This window comes from Microtus ochrogaster, unplaced genomic scaffold (assembly GCF_000317375.1).
Source record: "Microtus ochrogaster isolate Prairie Vole_2 unplaced genomic scaffold, MicOch1.0 UNK580, whole genome shotgun sequence".
Classification (NCBI taxonomy): Eukaryota; Metazoa; Chordata; class Mammalia; order Rodentia; family Cricetidae; genus Microtus; species Microtus ochrogaster.
In genome coordinates, this window is record NW_004949678.1 from 1 (window position 1) to 505 (window position 505).

The following is a 505-nucleotide window of genomic DNA, read 5'->3' on the forward strand; positions in this document are numbered from 1 at the left end:
AACAGCAGTAACTGGCCTGTATGAGAACAGACAGTGTGGGCCCTGGAGGCTGAGTAAGGGAGTGATTAGGCCAATTGACAAAGTTGGGTTGTAACAGAAAACTTAAATTTTTTCTTGTTCCCAAAGCACTTGACTTCAGGCTGTATATAATCATAGAAGAGATTCCACGGGCAAGAAAGAGAACCACACACGACAAACTGAAGGCCAAATGTGAGATCAAGTAACCTCTTTGGGCTTGGTTGCATGTACACAATGAGAGTACCTTCAGGTTTGACACTAGAAACTTTCTCCTGAAAACAGGCCAAAGACCCATCTGTAGGACAGAGCTGGGCATGAGGAAGGGGCAAAGGAGATTCAAAGAAGCTGAACCAGGAGTGGAAGATGAAATTGTAAGAAGATGCACAATATCATAACCTATTAAGGAAATACCAAACACTTGTCAATGCATGAGATAGTAATTCTCCCCTTGGGGTGTTCAATGGTCAAGGCTGAAAGGCTGCTTGGG